The 20,484-nt window shown below is 37.9% G+C and overlaps 1 protein-coding gene and 1 long non-coding RNA gene across 4 annotated transcripts in view; both read right to left on the bottom strand.

The window, feature by feature from the left end:
• The window catches only part of Hr38 (Hormone receptor-like in 38), a 114,608-nt gene that overhangs the window by 38,867 nt on the left and 55,257 nt on the right, over positions 1-20,484 (bottom strand). The gene's annotated exons all lie outside the window — the stretch shown is intronic.
• On the bottom strand, positions 650-19,862 carry LOC147909820 (uncharacterized). The gene is made up of 2 exons (XR_015545160.1): positions 19,772-19,862; positions 650-10,361 (listed from the first exon to the last, which is right to left on the bottom strand). It is a non-coding gene; the product is annotated as an uncharacterized LOC147909820 (long non-coding RNA).

Here is a 20,484-nt window from a genome sequence, read left to right as displayed (position 1 = left end):
ACGGCATTTTTCCTCCGGGTTCCAGCCGGCGCTCCATTATCGGATTTTTCGAATGCCCTCTTTTGTGCTGTTAAATCCGCACCACCCAAGCCGATAATCACGCGTCCTCGTCGTTAGTCAGCTAGTCCGCTTTGTGACGCGCGATCTCTCGATATGCATCTGATAAGGCCGATTAACATATATCTCGCGCGATAATACTTTTTTGACCAAGTCAAAGTGAATAAGTGATCTTTATGTTATAAGTGGGTATTTTAATTGGCCTTTCGTAAGTGAGACATGAAGGGTAATATAGATCTAGCTATTCTTGTCATACGCAAGATAATATATCTGTGCGAATGACACGTAACGATTGCTTAATATGCACTCTTGCAGTAAATAAATTAAATTCCGTTCCATTTCCACCGATATAAAATACATAAAAGATTTCTATATCAATAAAACTTTATCAGAAAAAATTCTATGTCTCGTCAAGAATATACGTGATTATATTTGCAAAAGTAGAAAATATATTTATAAAATATATACATGTATATATAATATATGGATATTAATACAAATTATTATAAGTAATACCGATTTGTGATTACAAAAAGTGTGTAATGACATAATATCTACGATAGGAGTGACATAGTAATACGCAGTTAATACCTTCTTTTTTTTTAATATAGGAGATTATAGTAAATACAAATTAAATTAAATGAGCGGTAAACGAAATAGATACTTGAGATCAAATGATCATAAATAATCACGATAATAAATTACCAAGCAGCATACGTTCGCAGAATCGATCAATCGCGTGGTAATTAACGCGGGTTTCCGCGCTTCTTCAACAACGTGCAAACAATACCGGGCAATTAATACTCCGGAATTGTCACTTCCGTGGAAAGGGACGGTCGATGCTACGAATAGAGTGGAAAGTCAAAACGGAAATTCAGCTCGTGTAGTCAATGGAGCGCAGTGGGCAAAGTCAGAACCGGTCACAGCGTTAACTGTAATGCTAACGTTCGCATTTAGACGAGGAGCTGCCACTGCGAACGAATCTACGAGCGAGAGCATGCCAAAATAACCGGTTAAGAGCTATCAAATTTATTGGTATCGCCCAAATGTAATTATTATGCGTGTTAAAGAACAGAATTTTATTGAAACGAGATGCGACGCATACATTTTATTCCCTACCATTTCTCATGCATTATGCATTTTATGCGGGGTGCGTCTTCCCCAAAAAGGTAGTTTTCTTTAGTATCTTTCGGAGATTGCGTAAACATCTGAGCACGCGCGCTGGATCCTGGATGGATTTTTGTCTTATAAATTAATTGGCCCCGGACAACTCGATTCGAGGAAGGATTTTGAAAATGCTAATTGTCGTCGCGTTTCGAAACGCGCGTGTACGCGCGACACTGTTATCCGTGCGCGCGACGACGCTCACTCCATTAATATTCATAAATATGCAAGATCTATAAATATATGCAGCGGACCCGCGTGTGGATTCGTCACGCCTGGATTTTTCGAAAATGTATAAAGTTATTAAATGCGAGTGTGCAGGCGTTTCCGTGTTCCCGGTCGTCCTTGCGCGACGTCGTGTCGTCATCGCCGTGGTTGCGTTACGCGAAAGTTGCGGAAAGTCTCGATAGAGAAAGAAAGAAAGAGAGAGAGAGAGAGAGAGAGAGATCGATACGCTTGGTCCGTTTATGATATTGATAGATAAGAGACATGCGGAAGCGCGTTTTATTACACGGATGTCGACAGGAGTTGTCCGCGAAACACATTAATCGCCACGCTAAATCTATTTCGCGACAGTTTTTTTCCTCCGGTCGTGTTTGGGCGATATGAAAACGTGATATCAAAAACTATCAAATACAAATCGGTGGCTGGCGCATACGGAGAAAAAAGTTGTGCTGGATTCGTCACTCAACGTTTTTCTGAATTCGCAATCGCAGTTCAGAAGTAAATTTATTGTAGAAAAAAAAAATTTGTTAGCAGCTTACGGCGTATACGTCGGATATTAATTACATGAATTGATTACGCGTGTTCGTTAATATTAGTTTCATATAAATCATGCGTTCGTTTGCATTATTTTTTTGCTTCATTTATCATTTGACAGATTGTATTACACAGTTTTCGATATTATTAATGACTTATAAATGCGAATATTGAAGTGCTTCTATCACCAAAAGGTATATAAAAGAATTCATACTTTCAGTCTCTGTAACGCTTTTTCACTTTACACTTTATCTTCATTTATCATCCGTTAAAACTGTTTGAATTAAAAACACATTTTTTAATACCCTCTCCTTTATTCTCATCAAATTTACATCTTATTTGCTTTCGATAACTGTGTAAAATATCTGTAGTGCCAAAACGCTAGCGTGTCTCCAAATTCAATCAAAATTATTTGCATCGTAGAAAAGAATTTGAGCTCATTAACATTACAGACGAATAAGAGTTCCTCTTTAAGCCGCCGCGGCGGCTTTTACCGAAACGGTGAAGTCATAGAATCGCTAACGCCGGCGTCCTTGCGCCGGGTTACGTGGTAACGACGACGAAAATCGATGGTGTAGTTTGCAGTAGGTCGTCGCAGGATAAGTGAAACGTAGCGCGAAATGGGTGAAGGTGAAGGACACGGTGTGGCAGTGATACAGATATTCGGTAATCGTCCGTGGCGATCGTCCTTGCACCACTCACCGATAAAAATCAATTCGGCGAAGTGACCGAAGTGGTGACGCTCAACAAGATGCGGTTAATGATGTGAGCATTCGATGATAACGATCTCAATGCGATTCGCAGAATTAATTAAAATTATAATTAAAATGGCAGCGAAACGAGCGAAACGATGGTGAGCGAATTTACAGGAAAAGTGCTTATTTATAATCTAACGAGCTTAGCAATTTGTTTAGATTTCAGATAATAGATATCATCAATTATAAGAGAAAAGAAAATTTCTTCTTTATTCTAAATATAATTATAAATTAATAGATATAATTATTTTCAGTGCTACAATGCTTTTTTTTTAAATCAATTTGAGCTGAATACTTAAAACTTTGAATCACTTAACATTCACACGTTCAGGTTTCTTCTCTTTCCGCTTCTTATTGATTTTTCTAACTAGTTATAATCTTCCTTCTATGTACTTTTTCTTCACTATCTCGACTTTAATTAGAAAATACATTTAATTTGTAGCTTATAATTAATTTGTGTGTGTGTGTGTGTGTGTGTTATACTCTACTGCAAATTTAACAATTAAATAACAAGATTTATTGATGAGATAAATAATGTTCTATTAATGATGTTGGGCAAAACTCCCTATAGGTATCTACATTCTAAATGCGTATCTATCAATTAATGATTTGGCTAATTAATCATTAAAATCAATTATGACAAAATGATTGCAGACTATTTTTATAACCAAGTAACCGATACAAAATAAGAAAGTGACATCGACAAACGAAATTTTTTGAACAAACCATTACAATTAAAAAATAAAATTTCTTGCAAGAGAAACTTTTGCTCTCAAAGAATTAACACTATTCAACAAGAATTAAAAACTATTTATCACAGTTAAGAAGGAATAATATTCAGCAATCAAGTAACAATTCTTCTAATAACTAATCGTTAAGGAAAAGTTACGATTAACAAATAAAGCTTTTTGAGAGAAACTTCCGTTCATCAATGGCGTCTCTTTCTTTCCCCCCCCCCCCCTCTCTCTCTCTCTCATTCCGGAAAGTACGTATTGTAGCTAATTAAACGACAGAAAGCAGAGAAAGCAATATTATCGAATTACGGTCCTATACTGCAGGTCTCCGTTAGAATACTCACGTATGAGTTATTGGTCGCATTAATCAAGCACGGAGGAGGAATGAGTCGCGCGCGTATACAAGTCAAGGAACAGCTGGCAGGTTCGACTCTCAACGAACTCATTTGCCGCGCGGAACTCGCGGTGATCCGCGGGATCGACGACGGGAGGAAGACGTCGGGGCTGATTTAGATTTCTCCAAATACAGACGAGACAGAGTCTCGATTATGAGAGCGGCGGTAATACGCGCGATTTATGGGCCGCCATTTATCGGCAGCGGCACGAATCAGCGCGAATTACGAAGCGCCAGCTGTCAAAGTCGCGGCTCTCCCGAGGTGCGCACATCTGTCGAAGGAGAGACGCGCACTTGCGCAAACCTATACTCCGTCGAAGCTCCGTGTACTCGATGAGCGGTATTAATTAGCGGCGCGATCTCGCGTAAATTGAGACATACAACGAGGGCCTGTCGATGCCTGTCAAGGGAATCGACTCCGCAACGTCTCCAGATGAGCGAGAGGCGCAAGAACGTTCGCCATGTGCGAGATTACGCGAGCGTTACGCGAATCGCGCGAACCACCGGCACCATCGGCGATTGTCAAGAAGTGCTCTTCATATTGTACATCGACGGGCGGTCTTTACTCCGTGTCCTTTCCTCTATATATACACGCTTGTCTAGCGACGCGCTTATCGAGTGGTGAAAGTGTAAAAATGACTAGACATGGAATCGGCTACCCGCACTAGAAAATATTACGCACCGCGTTACATTATACGCAATAATGTGTCCATTAATATGGATGCGGATAATCAATTATCTCAATAAATATGTCAGTAACTCGTTGTTATTTTTGCGCGTTTCAGACAGGCGCAAAATCCGAGTATAAAATCTACGTTTTGAATGGAATGCGATAAGATAGGTTGCACTGTCTATTTCCACGGACAGAGATAACCAATATGATTAATAACTATTGCTACAAAGCAGAATGAAAGATCTCAGCTATGAGCTGCGGTTTGGATGTTGAGGAACTCGCGATAATAGCTGTCGAGATGAGCCGTGGGTCACTGCAGTTCATAGAGCGTCTCTAAGCAACAAGGAAGAGAATTTCACAGATTGGAAACTTCTAGCCAGTAGACAACCGCTTTTGGGGTCGATCTGCTATCGATTTCGATTTCTCCTTGAAATTTCTCTACATTGCTGTCTCCTAAGACGATCGACATTCTCGACACGATGAGAAAAGAGAAAAAGTAGAAAAAGGAGAAGAAATATAAAACAAAAAAAACCTTTGAAAGAGAGAAATGGTTTTGCAGAAATATCTAAAAGTTTAGATACAAATTTGAACATAATTTTATTGAACTATCAAACCAATTATTCCAGGTAACATGGAATATTCCAGCAATATTGCAGCAACATTTCAATGAGATGTAAAACGCTCAAACTAGTTGTTGGACTGTCAAAACTTGTTGCATCCTTATCCATCATGCTTGAGTTTCCTACATAATTAACTTAATAATCCAACAAAATTAGTTTCAGATCTGTATCTATCAAAATTTTTGAATACTCTCTCTTGAACAAAATCATTTTTTTTCGTATAGAATAAAAAAGAATGCAAAAGAAGAAAAGAAAAAAAGATGTATAGAAAACAAAATTTGAAGCTGAATTAAAAGAGATTTGTCGTATTATTTCTGTTTCATTTCTGATTCTTCTTCTCTGCAGTTTCTGCATTCTACCTTTTCTTCTTTTTTTCTCTTCTCCGAATTGTACGTGAAATATCAGCAGCAAAAAAATTATAAAAGAGAAGGATTCAAAAGAGAAGAGAGAGAGCGCGGAAACGAGATAAGCAGCGCATAAGAAAAAGAAAAAGACGCGACGGAGAAAGTAAAATACAGATAGATCGAAAATAAAAAAAAATAGGAGCTAGACCAACGTAATGTGGTCGACTCGCGAGGAAGGAAAAGACAGGGAGATGGAAAAAGAGGCGAACGATAAAAAAGAAGAGCGAGACGGGAGCTGGATCGCGTAAAACGTATGCATGCATGCGTGCGTGCCGCTGCGATACGCAACGGATAGAATCTCACTAGTTTAGTATGCGTCGGAGGGCAACCAATACGCGACATCCATATCGTGAAACGGAGCTGCAGGTTCTATGACCCGAAATTGCCGGACAGAAAAAGAGTCCGGATAACAGAAAAGTAAAATTATTTGCCGAAATCTGCCACAGTCGGAGGGTTTTTTTTTTTTTTTTTTTTTTTTCGAAAAATGGAGAATATTTTTTTCTCGCGTTAAATGAAATTCATTTTCAGTTCGTTCCAATACATTCTCGGCAATAAACGTCCGTGAAACGAGGCGTAAAATTTTTCCAATTTCATAAACGTCATCGTTCGCGTAATGTTAATTAATGATGATTTATTTAACAAATGGATGTGCTAAAAATTATTAGCATTATTTATGATAGCAAATGCGACAAATCATATAAAATTGTAATAAAAGCGTAGTCAAATATGAAATTAGAAGCATTAAGTTAACCTAGAATTTATATATCCATTAATTTCATTAAAATATATGTATAAATATTGGATAATGCCTGTTTCCACCATTGTTACTTTTAATCTCGATTCAATTTACTTTTCATTTTTTTCTAATTGACATTGTTAGAACTAAAAAAAGAATAAATTGAGATTAAAGTTAATCTAGATTAATGAAAACGGACATAAGATAATAATATTAGCGATGACTTTAATATACCAAAGCATCAATTTTATCTAATGACGTATATCGATTACATAATCACTCAAAATGCAATCAAAAGTTTATATATTATAATTCTCCTAAAAGATGAATAATGAAGAGCAAGTAGAATGTTGGAAAGCTGAATAAATTATATAAATAAATTTTGTGGTGAAGCGAGACATAGTCAAGAGCGTTTATTATATACAAAACAACCTTGCAACAATTATATTTAGGATTGCCACAAAGCTGGAAATCAGAGAAATCAGGGAATTTACAAAAGATTAGGAAAATTAGAAAAAAGTTAGGGAATTTTATAAAAATTTTTCTAAAAAATTAAAATTCTTGACTTTAAAAAAGTTTAATATACATGACACTTACACAGTTTTGGAATACTAACTTAACTAATTAAAAATGCAAGCAGTGTCAGCGATATTAATAGTAAAATTTACATTGCTATGTTAAATTAATCTCTCAACAAAATATTTAACTGATTTCCAAATCAGAAAATACAAAAAAATGTTTAAATATTATTGAAAATCAAGGAAAATCATAAAATATTATCTGAAAATCGGGGAAAAGATTCATAACCACTTATATATCATCTAGCGATGCGAGTAGCATCGCTGCGCTTTATGCAGCTCATAGCTGATTACGGCAGAAAACGAATGGAGTGGATTTTCGATGAAACATAGATTCACTGAAACGTGATTCGTAAGCCACGATCTCGACGTTCGGAGATAGGTAGGTACCTGATCGTTCGTTCGTACACGAGCGGCGTAGCGTGCGAGTGGTGCGGTGACGGCGAGTGATTTAACCGCCTTAGATCGAGGTCCGCATACCGAACGGCTGTGTGTGACCGAGTCCGCGCGCGAAGCCGGAGCGACGTATCAGGACCCCGTTGTTGAGGCCACGAGGCCTTCAAGGCCGCCGGGCTCGTAAAGCCCGTACAGCCAATTCGTGCCTCTCCCTCACGTCACCGCGCCCGCGCCGAGAGACGGATTTCCAGCGCGAGGCACGAGAACGAATGACGGACGCCTCCGCGCGATCTGCCACTCGTGGTGCCCTTATCGCCACACCACCGCGGTGGTGTGGTTCCGAAATTTATTCGCCCCTTTCCGAAGCACGGCAAAGATTTGTAGACGCAGCGACACTCGCGACAGTCGCGTGTGTGACTAGTAGCTCTCTTTCGAATTAATTCAACACGCGTTATGCTAATTAAATCCGCGACTTTTTGTAAATGTCGGAGAAAGAGGGAGAGGGAAGAATCAGAACTGGAAAAAAAATTCTAATCAAAAGAAATTTTATAAGCAGTTGTGTAAGGCTTATCTTTGTCGGCATAAAAATTATAGAATAGAAAAATTATTATATCAGAACTTATCGAAATCGAGGGCGTTCTCCAAGCTTTAGGAAACATTGTGTCGCCTGATGATTCGAATGTCTTTGTGACATTACGCGACTTTATATTGATATTCTGGAAATAATCTTCAGACAATCGTTCGATCTTAAACATTTAAATATTACGACTTATGGTGTTTCCCACTAAAACCTTATGTATATATTAATATTTTATTTGCTCGTTTAATTTGACATTGATAATTAACATTGTTGAATCAATGGCCTATAATAATTGTCGATGTATATTCTATGTATAATCTATAATAATTGTCTATGTATATTGGAGACATTATTTGTTTTAAAAGAGAATATTATTTATAGAGAATAATATTGCGAAAAAATTAAATTTATTGTATCCTGGACCGATCATGGACGATCAGTTCTTCGTGAACATTTTCAGTCAGGTCGAAAAGGACGTCAGTACTCATTGTCTCGATGGGAATACTCAAATAGTAGCGATTGCTCTGGCAATCGACCAATGGCCAACTTTGCGGTCACACACGTACCGAATTCGCCAGCACATTCCCTATTGACTCTTCATCCTTCCCCCCATGATTATGCGACCACGTCCTTGTTGCTTCATCAGCAGCACGCAGTTACATAAATATTTTCATAATTGGTACGTGGAGGCCGTACATGTGTAAACAAATGTACGAGATTCATATGTAAATACTCCAAGAGAGAATTACTTGGAGATGTAATATATGAATTTTGTGAGGATTTATTTTACAGCGCTTTTAAAAATATAATTTGTTTTGTTTTAATTTAAAAACACCATTTAATGGAATACTTGAGAAAAATGCTAAAATTTGTAAATTCTTTTTGAATTGTCAAACATGATGTATTAGATGTTATAATATTAAACAAAGTTCTTTTAAGACCGTGATATGAATACATAATAAATGGAAAATAAAAACCTTAAACGGTAAAGCTGGATCCTTAGTGATTAAATAATTCGGTGTGAATTTATAAACTGCATATCCAATTCTGTAAATTGCGAATTTAATTTTCAGTCTTGAAACGCAATCCTAACAGAATTAGAGCAGTAATATCGCAAATTAAATTGACAAGCAAAACTTATTTATGAATTTTATATATAAAATTATCAGCATCAGATTATTAAAATTCTAAAATGTCTATGAACATCAATATTATTAAACTGCTCGTTAATTTAATTTGCGGTATTACTGTTCCAATTCTGTTAGGATTGCGTTTCAAGATTGAAAATTACATTAAGCGCGCAAGAGGATCTTTATTTTCTATTTGAGACAAAATAATGCTATAAGAATGTATGAATCTAATCAAATTAATGAATATACACATATAATTAACCTTCAATACAATTATTTCCATATTCGCTTCCTTCGGCTTTCAGGTCATACAGTGACAGTCATTCCGAGACACGAACAGGTTACTAATAAAATTTCTAGTCGAGAATAATCCTCGCGCGGACGGGCATCATGTTATTTCGGTCTGACGGACTTGGATCAGGGGATAGAAGGTTAAATCTATCCTCGCTTCGATAAATGGAGGTCCATTAATGAATCGGAATAGCGGAAAATGTCGCGCCTTAAAGTGGAGCGCAAGCCAGGTATTCCGCGAAATCGATTCAATCGCGGTCGCCGGCGCAAATCAAGTAGCCGGACGCACGTTCGATCAGGGTCGGATTTACATACATCTAAGCTGAACAGACACAAAACACTGCACGTTGCGAGAGACACGGCGAGTTTAAATCCGCTACTGCACTCACAACTCGCCGCGGAGGGAAAACGGAACGACAGCGGATCTGATAAGTTATATACCTCTCGTGAAAGAACCCGATCATTTTCACCGACAGGTCTGGAAACACGGAGTGCTGGGTCGACGTTAAGTCCAAAGACTTTAATGATACTAATTAAGACGTCTGGAGCGCGCGCGCATAACGCTAGGGAAATTGCATGACAGATTTCACTTAGGTAGCTGAATTTATTCACTGGCTAAGTTAATGCGGACATTTAATAAGGTTAAACCAATGTCGTAAATTCGCCTAGTCTCCAACGGATTCAGAATAATCACGGTGAATATTAATTAGAGTAATTAGAGAAGTGTAATAATGTAGAGGAGCGTTTAGAAAATGTTTTTCTTATCCACTCAGGGGATCGCGTATCACGCGACAAATACACAGGCGAGAACAAGTTTGCAACGAATAAATGAGTGATTCGTGCGCCAATCTTAGCTATATGGTATACTTAAGGTGTAATTACTCCGGAAGTTGTAACGTTAAACGCCATGCAGCGTGATAGTTTTAAAGCGACGCTAACATTTTTTTTCTTTTTGCACCTCGTATTCTTTAATTGTAGGTACATCGTATCAGAAAATTACGCCCGCTCAAAGATGTAATTAGAAAGTATCACTAACCAGAGGTTTTTCACAGATTTCTGGAAATCCATCGTAGACTTCCATCAAGAGCATCTAAAACAAACATATATTCAATAGGCAATCTCTCAATATACATAATGTACTTTTCCTAAAATATTTTTAAGTACATTGCTTACTTATTATTTTAATATTACTCCGCGACGTAATTTTATCTCTAACAAGCGAAGCTTATCAAGCACGGATATTAAAATTACCAACTCGATTCAAAACACAACAATCTAAAGTCGAGAGAAAAATTTGCAGAACATGTTACAGGAATTCTCCTTCTCTCTGTCGTCGGTGCATTGCCTTTACAACGAAATAAATAAGTAATGACACGATGGCAAAATTCCAATTCCGATTCTAACGTCAGCAACATTCACAGAGATCCTCGCGAGAGCGATCAGCTGCGCGTCCACCTGTTAAAAGTTCGCTCGATATCGCGCCGTTCCATCCGCTTTAAACGACGGCCTTACTCGCCCCCGTTATAAATGCGCGCACACCAGCACACTCGCAACCCCCCAGTGTGGGTCGTCAACACACAGAGAGAACGGCGTGCAGCGATATGCACCCCTCCTTTCCGAGTGATCCGACAGCTGCTTCGTCTCTCTCGCCTGCGCTTGCATTTTATCCTTCTCCGCCATCCGTTTCGCGGCCTCCTTCCGCCGCGACCAACCCCGCGGCCGATAATGACGTCATACTGCGACGTCGTCTATGACGTCACTGTTGTGCCGCAGTTCCGTTCATCGATCGGCGACCCGTCGAGTCGCCGCGCGCCGCAGGGACGGCGGAAGAGACGCGTCGGAGTGCGCTCTCTCGAGAACTGATCGGCTCGCTCTCTTTTATCGTGACGACTTCGCATGCTTGCGTTTTTCCAACGGGATCATCGCGGCCCACGCTTCTCTATTATTTTTATTGAGCGCCCGAGTGACGTAACATGTCGACGTTAAGCCCACCGACATGTCGAAGGGCCGTTGGTAGTCCTAAAGTGGAAAGCCGGAAGATATAAAAATGGGACACTATTGTAAAAACGAAGGGCGAAGGACGAAGAACGAGAACAGTGACAAGATAACAGTGAACAGAAAGTGAATAAAATTACCTAATAAAAACGTAATAGATAAAACGGAAGAAGTGAACTGAAATTTATTTTGACTTTGGACGATAGATTTTCAATTGAATTTATAAGGAATAAGCTATAATATGAGTGTAAAGAAATATTTGTAGTACGTGGTTTGTGCATCTCGCTATGTTTACAGAGCATCGAATCCCTTGTAACCTTATTCTTATGTTTCATCGTGCTCCGACCCTCACGCGATGGTGATGGGTTCATGGTCAACTTGGTCGCGCCCTACGCGAGTCCGATTCCGGCTAGGCTAAGGTCATTTAATTAACATTGTCGCCGTCCGTTTCGCAACCATAACGAAATACTTCCGCTTGCCTGTCGTATACGTGCATCCTTTACATGATATTTGAAATTTTCTCTAAATATAAAACTTTTTTCACTATGCTAAATGTTAAATATGTCGATCGCATTTATTAGATAAATATATCATTCTCAATTTTGCAATTTTTTTTTATATTTATATATATGATTCTACACGAAAAGAATGAATTTGCTTGAAAAGTATCTAAAAATTAAATTAGAAACAGATCTGAAAATATAATTTTGTTTGGAGCATTAAAAATAATTTTATAAACACTTGTTGCTGCAGAACCGTTTGTCACCAACACTTTATAAAATTATTTTGATGTGTGATCCAACAAAGTTATTTTCAGATCTATATCTAACTAAATTTTTAGGTACTTTAGAAAAAATCGTTCTTTCCGTATGTGTATTATTTTCAACTTCGCGCAAACATCTAAAATTATATTCTATATAGATAATATTCCAAAATTATTATATACGTGATAATGCAAATCTCAAAATGGGTTGTAAATATAATTAACAAATTTCTTCCGCGTTGCACTTTCTGCAAGCGAATACGACGTGAATGGGATTGTTAGACGTGGGTGGAGATAAAGGAAGCCATCTCTTCCACGGCTTCCTGATTTTACAGCTAGCTTTCCCGCTTTCGTACGTGTTGACGTAATATTAGCAGAATTATTATAAGCACTCGCATTACGAAGAATCTCGAGAGGGCTGATTGGCTGGCTGTTTCTGCCGCTTACGACACGAGGCGTTCATGGTTGTTTCATCCCCCATCCTACGCTTATCGACGCTTTTTCTTTTTGCCTTATTTAGATCTATGCGACGTGAATGAGGCCACTAAAAAGAGAACATGAGACGCATTTCGTTGCGGAGGCGAATTTACGCAATTTTTCAATTTTATCGTCCTTTATTTATTTCTATTAAAACACGTAGTTTATCAGCACATCTTTTATCGTTGAGATGCAATTGGATCTTATTTTTGCTATAGATTTTGTACTATTTTTACAAAATCTATATGTAATTCAAAATCTTTATGTACATTCGTGCGCATACGTTCCCAAATGTGATTCTTTTTGTTCTATATTATATTTCACTGAGTTTGCTATATTGTATGCAATACAATACCCAAGCGTATGAGTTGACATAATCTAATAAATCTCATTAGATATGAGAAAAGATACTTGGTAAATAAAAGGACTATCATCCTTTCTCGCTTTCCGGTCTTATTTCTCCTGAAAAGAAATACCATCGCGTTATGTATCACTGCCAAGGATACTAGAGTCGTGACTAAAGTTACTTTACGCGAAACGGAGTTATTTCAACTCTGCCACCGCTTACAAGATTTGTTGTCCCAGTGTCCTTGGACAATACGAAGAATCTAACACGACATTATCAATTATCATAACGCGCGATTTTTAGAAATTGCGTTTAATTTTAAAAATTTCCAAATATCATCCTCCTTCCTTTCAATAAAATTCGTTATAAATATATATATATATATATATATATATATATATATATATAAAATAAGTGTAAAATATTATAAAAAACTTTTTATAAGTTATAACTATATAATTTTAATAAAGTAGCTATTTCAAATTAATTAAAATAACGAAATTATCCAAAAAAGGATTCTTATGTGTATCTTATATATATCTCATATCTTATACATATGTTGCCAAATATGGAGTAGAATGTGTGGACAAAACTTTACTGATAGTTTTGTCCACGTGTTATTATTTTTATAATAATTAAAAAAATGCAAGAATAACGTAAGTGCACAATTTGTAAGGCCGTCCTAAGTACGATCTCAGAAAAATCACAGACTGATTTTATTCTTGCATTCACAGATATCAATTTGTAAAAGGTTATTCTGTTTGATTGCATTCAGAAATCGTTGTTCGTCCAAATCGAATTAGTATGACTGGCAATTAGCAGTTCGACGCAGGATGCAGTACGCGTGTCGCAATATTTGCATCACGCATCGCTCCGCGTTTATCCGCGTCAGCTTTTAATTGAAATCCCTCCTTCGCTATGCTCGCGGAACGCATTAAGCTGATCTACGAGCCCGCAGAGCATAGGTGACATGCCGTTTAATATCAATGCAAAAAAAGTCGTCGGCCTCCCTCGCCGTTGCGACCTCGTCGAGGAATGCCGGGACATAGTTATCTCTCAAGCACTGTCGATTAGAGAGAAAGAAAGAGAGAGAGAGAGAGAGAGAGAGAGAGAGAGAGAGAGAGAGAGAGGGAGAGAGAAAATCCAGCCGGTATCCAACTAATAAATTCCGATATGCCGCCACGACGTGCGTTGACGCCGATTGATTTATTGTTCGTCTTAATCATTGGAGAAGATGTTGAAAAACGAGAGAGGACTCTGAAGACTGTGGATAAATTCGCACGAAAGTCGGCATTTCTTTTTTTGTTTTATACTTACTTTATTGCCTTACACAACAGAGTTATATTTACACTGACAGGTTACGTAAATATTGCAGATCGCGCACGTAAAAGTTGTCCCTTAATTTTTGCAGAAAATTTTCGAAACGTTCACCACTTTATCGGAGTAAATCCCGTGAAAGCAACAATCGACATGACGTCAACGAAAAATCGATACTTATTTCTCGGTCGCGCGATTCAGAATGCATTTTGCGTCTCTCGACTTTAGCCGGAACTAGTTCGGTTGCATTCTTGAGCGGTACATCGCGTAATCGCGGAATTATTATAATGTCATCGTGCGATAGTTATTAATGTCATCATAACTTATCGGCATTTTTTATCGACGAGTTTGTCAATCTGAAGGACGACGCTCGCGAATGCATCACTGCTAAAAATGTTTTATAAATTATCTCTATTATAATTTTAATGGATAATATCATGGATATATTCGATATATTTATATATGACAAATTATTTGTTTAATAAAATATTCATTGATTAGCATTTTTTTCTCAGATTTTAAGAAAGCGCATTAAAAATAAAACGAATAAGTTATATAAAAAAGATATTAATACACTATTAAGTCTACAGTGCCCCAAATTTTAAATCCTAATTTAAGTCGCCATTGTTCCTATTCAATATATCGTTATTTTATATTCAAACAGTAGATAAATTTCATACCATATAGTAAAATATTAATGATACATTGTGTGAAACACTAACGATTACATTACAAATTTAAATTAAATACAATTAAATGTGTACTAAAAAAATTAAGCAAAGTGAACTATTTTTTTTTTTTACGAATCAGCGAAAAATACTTTCTCACGTTGAAAGGAGATGATCCGGATATGGATTTGGGAGGTAGGGAGAATTGCGAGTGAAAATATTTCAAGGGCATAAATATTTGAAGATAAAAGTGAAAGCCCGAGAAGTAGGTCGTCGAATGAAGGTGGTACGTCATCATCGCGGAATTATCGACGACACTGCACGATCGATAGCACGAGAAGCGTTACCGCGCATCGTCTCATCATTGAAATCGCAGCCTCCTACCGTATGAAAATATTTGCGTTCGTTAAAATCAACCAGATTACCGCGTTAAATCAATACGGTGCGCTTCGTCAGTGCCACCGTCGACCATTCTCATATATATCCCGATATTCTCTCTCGTTTCCACGCAAGCTTAGAAATAGCCTACTAGACTCTAACGTCAAGCTTAAAACGGGCTCTTCATTTCCTCCGTGATGGCACGCAATCTGAGGTGCATACTTTGAAACTTTAACGGCTCAGAGGTCACCCTCGATTATAAACGTTCATCGAGTTCAGTGAAATTCAGTGAGAAATATTGCTATTAAGTACTGCCCTCGGTGTGGCTTGAAAAGAAAATCTGTGTGTAATAAAAAAAAAAATTGAAACAAGTATTTTTCACAAAATAAAAAATTTGCTCGATTTCCCCCAGTTTTAATATCTCTATATTTCTACGTTGATATATCACGCATCGTTAAGTATAAGAACTGATGTGTCGTTATACATGTGACAAATTAATCGCAGACCAAAAACGCGGATTCTTCACCACTCGCAATATTACCTTTCGGATTTTATACGACCAGCCGATTCGATTTGTGCTGATGCAAGTTTTTCCTTCACGCTGGTTATTCACCGATGCACTATTTCTGTGTCGTCACCGGCCGGTGCGCGTAAAAAAGCTCGCGAGTAAGCACGTGCGCGATGTGCGAGCCGCCAACAGATGCATAGAACGTCCCTCTTGGCGCTCCATCGCGCATTACTGCACAGTGACATCACGCGAAAATTACGCTCCGTATTGCGAAAGATATTACGTTTATAGCGCGACAGAGTGTCGAGATTGCGCAGCTGTTGTATTCGTTCAGAGAAATTGCACGTTGCGTTTGTTCAACGCACGCAAATTCAGGCGTTAAATGTTCTTCGAAAGTCAACGTGAGAAAATTCTCGTGTCACTCTTCCATTGGAAATTCTCCTTGTTAGCGGATTATTACTGTTACAGTTCACACGTTACAATACGCATGTATATGCATAAAGTTAAAACGGATCATGCATAATTTACAGTAATTTTAAATAATAAAAATTAAATGCACAGAAAATAAATGCAACCATATTGGATATGAATAATGCAATAAATATCGATTGTTTAAATATATATATTGTATATTACATATTGAGAGATTACTATCGACACACGGAAAGCATGTTGAAACACGTGGGTGAATTTGTTGACATCTTTGTATCAAGATATTTAACTGACATTAGCGAAATAATTACTTGCTATGGATATCTCTCTCTCTCTCTCTCTCTCTCTCTCTCTCTCTCTGCAGTTAGTATTAGCGGCAGATTGCAAACGTTGTAAGATCAATATTTTGGTAGCGGTTCTCATGCCGCACGTCTATAGTGTGTGTGCAAATTCAGTGCGATTAGTTTGGTCGATTGTTTACTTGGCGGACTTGTTCTGCTTGACAATTGTTTGTAGGTGATGTATTCGGAATTACAAATTTCCAATAGTTCCATATACCGATACTAAATCAAAGTCAAATAATTAATAAATACTCGACACCTGAATGATTGATATCGGCAAAAATCGGCCTCTTTATTCACTGAGCATTTAAGAAAAATGTACTTATTGCATTTTGATATTAATAAATTAATATCAATTAATAACGACTCTACAGAAATGTAGGTATATTAAAATGTATTGAGACGTAATACATGCAACTGTACTCTAATTCTCCGTTGATTATGCGTGTGTCCTCCAATAAGAGAAAACAATATTTCTTTTTAATGCAAATTTGTATGCAACTATGTGCGAATATTTCTGATGTATTACATGCAATTAAGTTGTTTTCCTCTACTCAACAAGCGATGAATTTTCTTCGCATTTTATTTTCCGCGACTTGGCACTGGTTGGTCCAGTTTTTCTCGTCACTCCATTCTGGAAATTTCTCGCCAGCACTTCTATTTCTCTGCAACTGCATTGTATAATTCCACTGGGTATCCTATAAACCCGTTCGCAGCTACGAGAGGTCTGACGTAGTACACCGCCCACTAACGCGACAATGTATGACAATAATGCACATTCTCGATCATAAGGCTAAACTCTGCCAGAAATATGCGACACGAGTGTATTAGTGAAAATAATGAGAAATTTTACATTAAGATGATTCATCACATTGAAAAATCTCTTCCTTTCCGAAAAGCACGAACTAAATTTATCCTCAGACCGTCAATTAAATTCTTCTTCTAAAAATAAAAAAATTCGAATACAAAATTGTTATTATTCTGCTGCTTATTCTGTTAGTTCTGAATTTTTATTCTTAAGAGCACTTATTACATAAGTGCAGAATTAAATTATTATTATCATTCCTAATATATCATTATATTCATCTATTCTTAATTACATTCATAAATAATCAAAATTAGAATATTACAAGCGTCTATTAGTAATTATTATATTCTTATCTTGCGGGTAATATATTAGATACAGAAAATTTCATGCTCACAGCTTTTATGTAGTACAAAAGTGTAGCGAAAAAAAGAAGAGTAAAAAAATAATAAATCACTGATGCAGAATTAAAAAGCTGCGGAGAATCAATTTAGCTTCAAAGCCAAGAGAAGTACCCCTCCATTCCCCCCGCTTTTGTAAAGAAAAATCATTTTCTTCTGTCCCTTTAATTTTCGCGCAACCAAAATGGGATCAAGAGATTCTTCCTCAATGCGGTCATTCATCAAATCAATTCGTCAGCCCGGTATATTCACGATTGCGACGCTCGCGATCGACGGCGTCGAAGATGCGCGTCGTCATCGCGGCGTCTTGGCATGCGTTGCTGCAACTCCGACGTCGACGATGCGTCGTCACGTGTGCTCGCGAATCCGCAGCGGTTTGCTTCACCCGCTGTTTTAAATTTAGACGCCGGTTATTACGCGAACGAGGCTCGTGCCTCGACGCAATCTCGACGACGTCGCTTTCCCGGACGCCCTCCGTCGCGACGACGACGTAACGCCGTTTCCCGGAAGCGATTGCGAAACGCGGAGGCTACGGATATCACGGACATCAGAATACAGAAATGTGTTCACGTGCCAGGGTGAACAATACGACACGTGAACATTTTCTCCGTCCCCGCAGCCATTTGTTTTATCAAATTTTCAACATGTAAATTAGCGCGTTATTATTATATTATTTAATTAATTATTGTATTACTTAATTAACTGTTAAAATGTTACATTCGTATATAATTAATTATTATAAAGTAATTCGTTATTTGTGAAGAAACCATGTCAAATATCAATTATGTGATATTTAAAGTACACAATTATAAATTGTAAATTGAAATATCGCACTAATAAATGGTGCTGTAATAATTAAAAAGTGTGAAAAGTATTAAAAATAAAGGAAATAGAGAATTTAGCACAAGAGTGACAATAAATCTAGAATTTATAAAGAAATAAATGAGAGAAAAGAGGAAAGAATTCACTTTAAAGATCACTTTATTCATTTAAAGCGGACCTTGAAAATTATAGATTTTCTATAGTCGCAAACCTATCAATTTCTCCGTTTTTAATTTTTCAATATAATCTTATCATCATGCGACTGTTAACGAGTTTCGTGCATAGTTTCTAGGAAATTACGGTTTTTTAATAGCAAAAACGTATTTGCAAAGTCATGTTTCTACAGAAAGCAACGCATGCTTTGCGTGCATACATTTCATTAATTGTGTAACATTCGACTCGATTTAATGCCTGTCAATCGATCGCGACGAAATTTCCTGCCGAAATTTCCGGTCACGGTTTAACGCAGAAAACGCGTCAGGTCGTGCAAGAAATTTCTAAACCGCCCCTCCGACTTCGCGTTCTGTTGAATCGACTTTTGCGCGATCGATACGACACACTGCATATATCGTATCGCCGAGACAAAAACGGCAAGGTGTGTCGGATCGCGACGATTACCTGCCAACGAAATCTATTCGAGGAAATACTCGGCCATCAATCAACAATTTTCTAATCGTCATCAATACCGAAACAAATCTCAATAAATGTTCCCAAGAAAAGCCTATCTGTTCCATTATGTTTATTTTACTAATTTACTTCTTATTGTTCTGCCATTTAGATAAATTATTTTAAAGTGATGAAGAACAAAAGGAAATTTCATTAAAGAATAATAATAGTTCTGGGGACGCTCATATATATCGCAGTAAAATTAATTTTGCATTTATCTAAATTAATAGGGAAGAGATTTCGATTTCAAACGAAAACAATATGTTTATATCACTGCAAAATCAATATTTTAAAAATACATGAATTTTCCTTATCAATGGATTTCAATTTGCCCAACATTTAGTATTTTAATTAATTAATTAATTAGGGGTTATTAATATTAACAACGACAGCTTGTGTGATAATTACTTTTCCATTAGTTGTTATAAATGTAATAAAACCGTTATAACATAAAACGCTCATGATCCTTCGAGCGAAGTCTTTCTTTTTCGAGTGAAAAAAGAAAACGTATGGAAAACAACAAATTCCTTTCAGGTGCTAAAAGGGTCAAACCACAAACAACAACAGCGAGGCTTCCTTACCGGAAGAAGTCGCTTCAGGCAAGTCCTCGTTGTCGTCGTCGTCGTCGTCGTCGGAACTCTGCGACGTCGCATTCACCTTGCCACGGTCGATCGAAGCATCTCTCGCGCCGCGATCGAACGAGAACAGGTACCGGTACCGTGAATGGTAGGCAGGATACCGGAAACGCGGAAACCGCGTGCGAAAGCGGGTGACGACGAGAGCAAACTGACGGAGGCCACGTGGAGGAGGAAGGTTCGACCGTCACTGAAGCCGCGTCGCTCGTCGTCGTCGCCGCCGCCGCCGCCGCCGCCACCACCACCACCTCCAACGCGGCGGTAACGACGTCGACGGCGTCAACGACGGCGGTGCATGACGCCCGAAATAGCGTCGTCCTTGGCGGCGAGCATGACGTCGTCATCTCGCCGCACGGTCGATGACGGACGGGGGCGGCGTTGTGACGTCAGTGATAATGCCACCACCGCCGTCGCTACCGACGCCACCGACTCGACGCCAAGCTTGCGCGGCGAGTATTCACTGAGCAAACACGAGGCACGAGTTTTAGAGACGATCGATAGAGATCAAGTTTGCTCGCCGTATCTCGATGTTATCCACATTTCGCGACAGATTGATAGGCAAAAATTGATGATACTCTATATATATATATATACATATAGAGTTTAGTTTTAAAGTAAAAGTTTTAAAGAAGTTGATGACAAATTTTTATTATTAATTT

Source organism: Acromyrmex echinatior, chromosome 5 (assembly GCF_024713525.1).
Source record: "Acromyrmex echinatior isolate Ae372 chromosome 5, ASM2471352v2, whole genome shotgun sequence".
NCBI lineage: Eukaryota > Metazoa > Arthropoda > Insecta > Hymenoptera > Formicidae > Acromyrmex > Acromyrmex echinatior.
Note: the sequence above shows the minus strand (reverse complement) of the source record. Positions and strands in the feature narration are given on the sequence as shown.